Source organism: Arachis ipaensis, chromosome B04 (genome assembly GCF_000816755.2).
Source record: "Arachis ipaensis cultivar K30076 chromosome B04, Araip1.1, whole genome shotgun sequence".
In the NCBI taxonomy this organism is placed as follows: domain Eukaryota; kingdom Viridiplantae; phylum Streptophyta; class Magnoliopsida; order Fabales; family Fabaceae; genus Arachis; species Arachis ipaensis.
Window position 1 is genome coordinate 43,585,794 of NC_029788.2, and position 10,492 is coordinate 43,596,285.

Genomic DNA, 10,492 nt, shown 5'->3' on the forward strand with positions numbered 1-10,492 from the left:
GATACCTTTCCAGTGTTCATAAGCTCTGCTTTAAATCCACAGGAAGAGGAAGCACTAATTCAAGTGCTAAGGACACACAAGACAGCTCTTGGGTGGTCCATAAGTGACCTTAAGGGCATAAGCCCAGCTAGATGTATGCACAAAATCCTATTGGAGGATGATGCTAAGCTAGTGGTTCAACCACAGAGGCGGCTAAATCCAGCCATGAAGGAAGTGGTGCAGAAAGAGGTCACTAAATTACTGGAGGCTGGGATTATTTATCCTATTTCTGATAGCCCCTGGGTGAGTCCTGTTCAAGTTGTCCCTAAAAAGGGAGGCATGACAGTGGTTCATAATGAAAAAAATGAACTGGTTCCTACAAGAACAGTTACAGGGTGGCGCATGTGTATTGATTACAGAAGGCTCAATACAGCCACCAGAGGTGACTGAAGGGATTGTCCTTGGGCATAAAATTTCAAACAAGGGAATAGAGGTGGATCAAGCTAAAATAGAGGTAATTGAAAAATTACCACCACCTACCAATGTTAAGGCAATCAGAAGCTTTCTGGGGCACGCAGTATAAAGGATTTTTCAAAAATTGCAAAACCTCTAAGCAACCTGCTAGCTGCTGACATGCCATTTTTGTTTGACACAGAGTGCCTGCAGGCGTTTGAAACTCTAAAAGCTAAGCTGGTCACAGCACCAGTTATCTCTGCACAAGACTGGACATTACCATTCGAATTAATGTGTGATGCCAGTGATCACGCCATTGGTGTAGTACTGGGGCAGAGGCATGATAAACTTCGGTATGTCATTTATTATGCTAGCCGTGTTTTAAATGACGCCCAAAAAAATTACACAACCATAGAAAAGGAATTGCTTGCAGTGGTCTATGCCATTGACAAGTTTAGATCATACTTAGTAGGATCAAAAGTGATTGTGTACACTGATCATGCTGCTCTTAAATATCTACTTACAAAGCAGGATTCCAAACCCAGGCTTATAAGATGGGTATTGCTTCTGCAAGAGTTTGATATAAAAATAAGAGACAGAAAAGGGACAGAAAACCAAGTGGCTGATCATTTGTCCCGAATAGAGCCAGTAGAAGGGGCGCCCTCCCCCTCTATTGAGATCTCTGAAACCTTTCTGGATGAGCATTTGTTCGCCATTCAGGAAACACCATGGTTTGCAGACATTGCAAACTATAAAGCTGCAAGGTTCATACCCAAGGCGTACAGCAGGCAACAAAAGAAAAAATTTCTACTGGCCTACACTCTACAGAGATTCCTGAGAGTTTGTACGTAACTGTGACAGTTGCCAGAGAGCTGGTAATTTGCCTCACAGTTACGCCATGCCTCAACAAGGAATCTTGGAGATTGAGCTGTTTGATGTATGGGGTATTAATTTCATGGGGCCTTTCCCACCATCATACTCAAACACTTATATTCTGGTGGCAGTTGACTATGTATCTAAATGGGTAGAAGCCATTGCCATACCCACTAACGATACTAAAACAGTGCTGAAGTTTCTCCAGAAACATATCTTCAGCAGGTTTGGTGTTCCTAGGGTACTAATCAGTGATGGGGGCACTCACTTCTGCAACAAACAGCTTTACTCTGCCATGGTCCGGTATGGGATTCGCCACAAAGTGGCGACTCCATATCATCCACAGACAAATGGGTAAGCTGAAGTTTCTAACAGAGAACTAAAAAGAATCCTGGATCGGACTGTAAGTACCCGTAGAAAGAATTGGGCACGAAGCTTGGATGATGCTCTGTGGGCTTACAGAACGGCATTCAAGACTCCTATAGGGACCTCTCCGTATCAACTTGTGTATGGTAAGGCTTGTCACCTGCCCGTGGAACTGGAACATAAGGCCTACTGGGCAACCAGATTCCTAAACTTTGATGTCAAGTTAGCTGGAGAAAAAAGATTGCTCCAGCTGAATGAGCTAGAGGAATTCAAATTCACTGCTTTCGAAAATGCCAAGCTTTATAAAGAGAAATAAAAAAGATGGCATGATAGAAAGCTGTCATCTAGAATCTTTGAACCAGGATAAAAGGTTCTATTGTTTAACTCTAGGCTCAGGCTATTCCCCGGGAAACTGAAATCCCGGTGGAGGGGACCATATGTGATTACAAGTGTATCACTATACGGTTATGTGGAGCTTCAAGACATTGACTCTGATAGGAAGTTCATTGTTAATGGACAGAGAATCAAGCACTATCTTGAAGGTAATGTTGAGCAAGAGTGCTCAAGGCTGAGGCTAGATTAAAAAGCTCAGCAAGGTCCAGCTAAAGACAATAAAGAAGCGCTTGCTGGGAGGCAACCCAGCCATTGGCATCACTTTCTCTGGCATTTTGCCCTATTCTTGATTTTATTTGTTTATATAAAGTTCATTGTTAATAAGGTAAAGAGTCCATTGCATAAGTTCACAGGGTTACAGAAGGATTCAGCACGCAAAACAGAGAGAAAAAGCTCACTGGCAAGAAAATGCCAGTAAGAGGCACAATTGGGCGTTCAACGCCCAAAAGAAGCATCCACTGGGCGTTGAACGCCAGTAAGGATAGCTATCTGGGCGTTAAACTCCAGAAAGAAGCTCCTTCTGGGCGTTTAACGCCAGATTTACAGCGTCCTAGGCGTTCAGAAAAACGCCCAGTGACAAAGGAGTTCCTGGCGTTCAACGCCAGAAAGAAGCAACAGCTGGGCATTGAACGCCCAGGAGAAGCAGCAATTGGGCGTTAAACGCCCAAAACATGCAGCATTTGGGCGTTTAACGCCAGGATGGTGGGGAGGAGGTAAATTCGTTTTTTTTTCTTCATATTTTTCATTTTAATTTTAATTTTCATGTTTCAATTCATGATTTCTTGCATAAACATGTTACAAACCCTGATTTCTAAGAACCCTAATTTCTAAAAACCCTACTTTAAAAATATCAAATGTATCTTAATCCATAAACACAAATTCTTTTTCAATCCAATCCAACTCTTTTTTTTTAAATAAATCTTTTCAACTCATCAATATCTTTTTCAAATCTCCACATTATCTTTTTCAAAATCCAAATTTATCTTTTTCAAATATCTTTCATATATTTTCAATTTTAAATCACATCTTTTCATATCATACTTTTTTAAATCATATCTTCTATCTTATCCTTTTAATATTTTCGAAAATCCCACCCCCCCTCCCTTTTAAAACCACATTCGGCCTCCCTCCTCTCATCCACCATTCGACACAATCTCTCCTTCTACCCATCTCCTTCCTCTTCTTTTGCTTAAGGACAAGCAAACCTCTAAGTTTGGTGTGTTTATCCGTGATCACTAAACCATACCCACTAAGATCATGGCTCCTAAAGGAAAATAACCCACTCCAAGTGGCAAGCCTCATTATGATGAATGTGATGATCTGTGACTCTCATCACCATTCTCAACCTATGAACGTGTGCCTGACAACCACTTCCGTTCTACATTAAATTGAATGAGTATCTCTTAGATTCCGTAATCGGAATCTCCGTGGTATAAGCTAGAATTCATTGGCAGCATCCTTGAGAATCCGAAAAGTCTAAACCTTGTCTGTGGTATTCCGAGTAGGATTCTGGGATTGGATGACTGTGACGAGCTTCAAACTCGCAAGTGCTGGGCGTAGTGACAGACGCAAAAGGATAGTAAATCCTATTCCAGTATGATCGAGAACCTCTAGATGATTAGCCTTGCTGTGACAGAGCATTTAGACCATTTTTACTGAGGAGATGGGAAGTAGCCATTGACAACGGTGACACCTTACATAGAGCTTGCCATTGAAGGAACTTTGCACTTTTGCATGCGTGCGTGAAGAAGAAGATAGGGAGAAGGCATCTCCAAAACTCCAACATATTCTCATTTACTGCATAACAAGTAACCTTTAATTCATGCTCTCTTGTTCATTTGCAAGTCAATTGATAACCACAAATTAATATCCTGACTAAGAGTTGCAAGATAACCATAGCTTGCTTCAAACCAACAATCTCCGTGGGATCGACCCTTACTCACGTAAGGTATTACTTGGACGACCCAGTGCACTTGCTGGTTAGTTGTGCGGAATTACATAGTGTGAAGTAATTTTCGTGCACCACGTGCCTGACAAACACTTCCGTTCTACATGTAAACAAGCTTGAATGTGTATTTCTTAGCCTCCTGATCGTGAGATTAGAGTCTTCGTGGTATAGGCTAGAATTATTGGCGGCCATTTTTGAGATCCGAAAAGTCTAAACCTTGTATGTGGTATTCCGAGTAGGATCTGGGAAGGGATGGCTGTGACGAGCTTCAAACTCACGAGTGCTGGGCGTAGTGACAGACGCAAAAGGATTACTGAATCCTATTCCAGTATGATCGAGAACCGACAGATGATTAGCCGTGCGGTGACAGCGCATCTTGGACCATTTTCACTGAGAAGACGGGAAGTAGCCATTGACAATGGTGATGCCCTACATACAGCTTGCCATGGAAAGGAGTAGGAATGAGTGCATGAAGACGGCAGGAAAGTAGAAGTTCAGGAGGAACGAAAGCATCTCTATACGCTTATCTGAAATTCTTACCAATGAATTACATAAGTATCTCTATCCTATTTTATATTTTAATTATATTTTAATTATCAATTCACCATAACCATTTGAATCCGCCTGACTGAGATTTACAAGGTGACCATAGCTTGCTTCAAACCGACAATCTCCGTGGGATCGACCCTTACTCACGTAAGGTTTATTACTTGGACGACCCAGTGCACTTGCTGGTTAGTTGTGTGAAGTTGTGACAAAGAACTAAGATTATGAACGTGCGTATAAAGTTTTCAGCGCCGTTACCAAGGAATGAACGATCACAATTTCTGCGCACCAGTATTCAAAAATGTCAAACATGAAAATTCAAAACCAAGTAACCAAATTAACCTCAACAAGGGACTCCAACAATGACAATTGACAAAAATGATGTTAAACTAACATCCTATTAGTAATCAACAGTAGTAAACAGCGAACAATATTAATAATCCAACACTTATAATGAAAACCAAAAATTAAACAAAAATTAAACAAACTAAATAACTAACTAACTATCTAACTAAAAAAATGGAGTTATATGGTGCTTGGTAGTGTTGGGTGATGGTTGAAAGGTGGAAAGAAAAGTGGAGAAAGAGAGAAGAAAGAAAGAAATAGAAAAATGGGAAGGAAAGAAGTGTGTGAAACAAGGTAGTCGTATGTGTCATGTCAGCGTACGCTAAATGGCAGAAATGAGGTGCAACGTGTACGCGTGATGGGTTATTCAGAGGGGCGACGCGTACACGTGGGTCATGCGTACGCGTGGGTGGATTATGTGCTAGACGCACAATTCTAGCCCAAAACTCGCACAACTCTCTGGAATTTGTATGGGAGGTGAAAATTTTAGATCCACGCGTACGCGTGGGCGAGGCGTACGCATGGATTGTCGAAAAACTTCGTGTCACGCATACGCATGGGTGACGCGTACGTGTGGCATGGTGCTCTGTTTTTTAAAATTTTTCCAAGTTCTTGCAACAAACCAAGCATTCCAAACCTCCAAACAGCTACTAAAACACCATAAAATCTTATTTAACATACTAGACTCCCAATTAAACTCAACTAACTAAACAAAACATGAAATTAAACATATTTTACCAATATGTACAAAAAGAAAAAGGGAAAGATGTTACCATGGTGGGGTGTCTCCCACCTAGCACTTTTGTTTATTATCCTTAAGTTGGACTTATGGGGAGCTCTCATCAACGTGGCTTGTGCTTGAATCCATCCTTGAACATCCACCAATGCTTGGACTTCCAATAAGCTCCATCATTCAAAGTCAATAGCTCTAAGCTTTGATGGAGTTCTTCACAAACCATGAGCTCCCAAAGTTGATCCTCCTCTTGTAATCCGGGATTCCACACTTTATTTTCACACCCGTCTTCAAGTTGATCATAGTAATTTCCTCCGGGTGGTAAGAAAAGCGAATTCTAACTAAGGCACCAAACAACCCTCCTAGACCCATCTATTTGAGCACTACACCAATCCATGCTCCTCAATTTTGAGCTTCCAACCATAATGAGCCTAGATTTACAACGCCAACCACTAAACATTCTCCTCTTGCGCTTAATTTGACAAAGCGCCCTGAGTTGGCCATCCGTTTCAAGCAAACCAAATTCAAGTGGGATAATAAAGCTAAGAGTTAGAAGTTTTACCCACTGAAATGAAGGATTGGATGGCGACTTAGGTGGAGAAGTTCCCAATGATCTTGACAAAGCACGCTCCACTCCCGTCTATCCTCTTTTAGAGGCTTCCACCATTTGGCAAGGTTCTTCAGGCTCTACCTCTTGCCAAGCTTCCTCAAGTTCACATTTTTCCTCACCAATTTCTTCTAGCTCTTCCCCATCACTCAAGTCATAAATAGGAGGTTTAGTAAAATTGACCTCCTCATCAATTTCAAGTCCAATGGGGAAGGATTTCTCAAACTCAAAAGGATCATATGTTGATGCGAAATCATAATAGATAGGAGAACTTGGTGCTTGCCCCACTTCTTCCAATTCTTCAAACTCCATGGAATAAGGTTCTTCAACTCTAGATTCTTCCTTACATCCAACATCTCCTAAATCTTCAACCACTACTTCCTCTTGTCCAATAATCTCTACCTCATCCTCTTGTTGCACTTCTTGCTTCAACTTCTCTCCTCCACTTTGAAGCTCCAAATTCACTCCCTCACTAAGCTCCTTGGTTACTTCTCCAGATTCAACAATGGGAGTGCCTTGATCGTATAGGCTTAGGCGGGATGAGACCATGTTGCTAACGGCTTCCATCACGATAGCGATCTTAGCTTCTATCTCCTTGAATTCCTTTTCTGTCTCCTCTTGTTGCCTTAGGATACGAGATCTAAGATCTCTTTGTTCTAGCATGAGGGCATGGAGACCTTCGTCCATTAGGGGCGGTGGTGGGAGAGAGGGTTCATTGTTTGATGGAAGGGTATCGTAGTTAGAAGGTGGTTCATATTAGTGAAAGTCTTGAGGTAGTGTATAAGAAAGTTGTGGCTCATGGGAGTATTGATATTGGAATGGTGGTGGCTCTAGATATGGTTCATATGGTGGTTGGTATAGTGGATATGGGTTAGGATCATATGGAGGTGAATGGTGGTATGAGGCTTGTGAGTATGACTGACAACAATGTTGAAGGTTTGGGTCATAATTGTGTACATTATGGGGTGGATTGTAACCATGAGAGATTGGAGGAGGTTGTTGCCATGAAGGTTGTCCATAAGTGTGTGGCTCTTCCCAAATTTGATATCCATTCCCACAATGTAGTTCCTCATTGAAGCTTTCATTTCTTACAACATAATTGTAACAAAACTCATAGCTAAAAGGATGAGAATTCATAGTGAAAGAGAAAATAAAAACAAAAACCAACAATAAACAAAGAAAGCAAAGTCCTACAACTAGCAACATCTAACAAAAGAGCAAAAGGCAAACATATTCACATATTCACAATATATACAATAGCCAATAATATAACACCATTGCAATTTTCCGGCAACGGCGCCAAAAATTTAATGCAAAGATTATCGTTGGTAAAGAATTTCACAAAAATTAGTTGCGTTGCAAGTATAGTTCTAAACCAACAATGAATCCTCAAATCAAATTTTAATATGGTTGTCACAAAGTTAACCACAATATAAATAACCAAGAGTATTAATCCCAGGTCATTCTCCCTAGGAATTACAATGAAGTGCTTTATTATTGGCTATGAATGGATGTTGTGGGATTTTTGTAATAAGGAATAAGAAATGTAAATAACAAGAATTAATAAAAGAAAGGAAGAACTCTTGGCTAGACATAGGAATTGAGATCACCATCTTTCTCTACAAACTATAAATTGATAATTATGAGGTATCAACCCATTAAGTTTACTTCTATGCTTGAAGTAAGTACAATATCTACCTCAAAGCATTAAGTACGTCAAATAGGCTTGATCAACATCAATTCATAAGTCCTAACCTAGCTACTAATTGACTTAGTAGTTATCAAATTGACCACTAAGGGTTCTCATCACCAAATCAATGAGACCCAATGACTCAAGGTCACTCAATTTTCTTAGCCTAGGCCAAGAGTAAAGAAACTACTCAAAAACTAATGGAAACATTTCATCAAACACATAGAGGGCAATAAAAGTAAACATCATCAATTGCAAGAATTAAAGGAAGCTACAACTAATCAAGGTAAGAAACCAACAATAGAAATTAAGGCAAACATAAAAAGACATAGAAATCATAAATTGCATTGAAAGAAAATAAAAATCGACAAGAGAGTTCATAAACTAAAATTAACATAATAAAGGAATTAACAAGAGAAGTAAAGTACTAGAACAAATAAAAGTAAAGGAAAACTAAAATGAAGGAGGAAGAGATCTAGATCTAAAAAGGAATAAAACTAAGAACCCTAATCTAGAGAGAGGAGAGAGCCTATCTCTCTAAAAAACTACATCTAAACTAAAACTAAAGTGTATGAATGGTAATCCCCCTATCTTCCTTCACTCCCAGCCTCTTATCGGCATACTGGACTCAAAACTGGGCCAAAAGTCCGCTCATTAACGAGGCACGTGTCACTCGTCACGCATACGCGTCAGCCACGCGTACACGTCGCTGGACGAAGCTCAAGGTCACCCGTACGCATCGTGTCATGCGTACGCATCGCTCGGAGTATGGTGCAATCACGCGCACGCGTCAGCCATGCGTGCGCGTCGGCATCAGCTTCTCAAATCCTCATTTTCTTGTGTTCCTTCCACTTTTGCATGCTTCCTTTCCATCCTCTAAGCCATTCCTGCCCTATAATCTCTGAAATCACTTAACAAACATATCACGGCATCGAATGGTAATAAGAGAGGATTAAAAATTAGTGATTTTAAGGCCTTGGAAGCATGTTTTCATTCATAGCACAAAATTAGGAAGAAATCTTAAAACCATGCAAATTATATGAATAAGTGTGAGAATAGTTAACAAAATCTACTAAATTTAGCATAAGATAAACCCTAAAAATGGGGTTATTAATTGTAAATCTCTTCTAAAAGACATCGAAATCATTCATTTTAAATTAGAATTTGGTAATGAAATTCCACAGCAGAGTCTCAAAACTTTAGGGGAGAACAACCTATCTTAATTCCTTAGAAATTTATTAAAAACTCTTAAAATCATAGCTTTTTGGTTTGAGTAAATAGAAACAGAATTCATTATAAAACCGAATCATATAAGTCACAAGTCCCAAACCCAATTTAAAAACCAATTCACTTAAAACGAAACCAATCCATTTAAATCAAAATAACTTTCAGGTTCACTCTCAAAAAACAATTCTCTGACTTCTTCCAAAACGTCACAAACGTAATTATTCAATCAAAGTCCAATTTCCTTTAAAATCACTAAAAGCTCCTCTAAACGAAATCATTAAGTCCAACTAAAAACATAAGCCCTTTTTATATTTAAAATCGATATTAGAACATAATAGTTTTCTTCAGTGATTTAAAATCGAAAAGTAATTCTTTTCTAAATAAATCTAACTCAAGATATATAGTTTTCTTAAATAAATTAAACTCGAAAACATAACTATTTTCTTAATAAATCAAATTATACAATTTCTCAAATCCAAACCTTTCTAAATAATATTTCAAACAAAGTCTCGATTTTTATAGAAATTTCGATAGCACCTCCCCTAAAACTTGGACTTTACCACCCTTTTCGGATCCCAACCAAACCATTCCACAATTCTTTTCAATGGTCCAAAACGAAAATCAATTCAAAAACAAGCTAAATCCAACCATTCATATCATTTTCATATCTCAAGGAAATCGTTTCAAGATCAAATCATTATCAACTGATCAAACTCATTTCGAAAACTTTAAAGGAATAATTCAGCAATAGTCCATTTATCAAAACCAAGCAATAATCCAATCAAGCATATAATCATATTCATCCAAAATAGCCAGACAATACATAAGACTTATACAATCACTAAAAAGTATATTTATCACATCAATATCTATTTATAACAATTCTAAATTATAAAATTGAGTTTTTAAAAATAGCTCCTATCTCGACAAGCAAACCCAAAACCCAAACGCATCAAAGGAACTCTTTTCTCTCAGCCCAAAACCAATGGCAACTGAAACCTCGGCCCCTGATCACTTTCGCAACAATCACAGCAACTTAAAAGTGAGATGCAACGCTCAGAACACGACCCTACGTTACCAGAACCTCAAAGTTTATAACCAAACATAATAGAATACTAACGCAGGGGTTTTTGAAACATAAATACTTACTGTAATGACAAAACGAAGTGACTGAAACTCTGAATCGACTCGGCAACAGCTCCAACAATAAACTCTAGCAACAGCAGCGAGCCAAAACCCCAGTGACGGTGACGGCAGTGGATCTCAGTGGTGGCAGAAGCGTTCCCGGCAGCAGAGGCTTGGCCAGAAGCATCGACAGCAGCGCATCTGGCA